Source organism: Octopus bimaculoides, chromosome 3 (assembly GCF_001194135.2).
Source record: "Octopus bimaculoides isolate UCB-OBI-ISO-001 chromosome 3, ASM119413v2, whole genome shotgun sequence".
Classification (NCBI taxonomy): Eukaryota; Metazoa; Mollusca; class Cephalopoda; order Octopoda; family Octopodidae; genus Octopus; species Octopus bimaculoides.
Window position 1 is genome coordinate 7,983,232 of NC_068983.1, and position 1,443 is coordinate 7,984,674.

Here is a 1,443-nt window from a genome sequence, read left to right on the forward strand (position 1 = left end):
TGTTACTCCTTTCAGTTTAACTTTATTGCTTGTGATATCTAAAAATATTTTCTTGGTTTTATTCCTTGCGAATTTTCCCAGTCCTCGAATGTTCACAATCTTCCAGGGATTTGATATCCTTGCGGGTAATGCCAGCGACATCTTCTAATCAGACACCGTATTAAATAATGCGTAGTTGTTTCGAATCGATAGCGATATCTGCAGTAACTTTCACAATTCACTTGCGTAAGTGCTAAAATTAGACAAGAACAAGTGTTTTAAAGCCATTGTTTTATATATGTAAAAGTCACCTCAACATTCTAGGTTGTAATTTCAGAACTGCTCTTTTGTCGTATCTGTTTTTCGAAACGTCATCACACTGTCTCTACCACACAGATTAACCTTCGACAAATGTTTGAACAACTCTACCAATGCATGCCGTTTCCCACAACTTCCTCACTTGAATCCTTCATTTCTCTCACACATTATTGATTACTTTTTTTTCTGGATTCGAACAGCATTCTTTTAGTTATAACACGTTACTGACAGAAAATTGTACTTATCCAATGATTATAATTTCAATTATTTTAATATATTACAAAATGAAAATGGATTTCATCAATGTATTTAAGAACAGTGAATGGTTGTTGTAAATTGTATAGTCAATGAATATATATTAAACAATTGTGAGATGTTAATTGACAGTCATATAATTGGCTGACTTTTCTTCTCTCGCACTCCTGCCCTGTTACTTCCGCTTTGAGTGAGTACTCTGTTTCACACCTTCCCTGTCACAAACCCTTAAGATAATTAACACACACACACACACACACATTCCCACACACAGACACATTCATACGCACACACATTCATGCACACAAACATTCACTCACACACACACACACACACACACACACACACACACACAAGCGCTTTGACCGCCTTGACCTCTGTCTTTCATCTTTTTGTTTTCATCACTCTTCTGTCTAACATATTTTCTTACTCTGCGCCAGATTTCCTCTTTCTCCGTGTGATTCAACACCATCTCTTCCAAGTCATAGAATCAAACTTCGGCTAATTTTTGTAACTCATCTTTTCGTGCAAACTTCGCAATCTTCACAACCTTTCGATTTTCAGGACTTTATCATCTCAAATCCATGTTTCTTCTATTCTCCTCTCCACATTTTTTTCAGCTTCCTCACACTCGTACTCGATCGCAACTCTTCCCTTTCACGCATTTCGAACGAACACTTAACGATTATACACACACACACACACACGCACACACACACACACACACGCACACACACAAACCAGCACTCCATACCCTCAATAACCAGCATACTCATAGTTCCGTATTTCTACGCACACACACACACACATGTGCGCGCAAGCGCAGCACACACGCACACGCACACGCACACGCACACGCACAAATATCACGCAATTACACTCACACACACA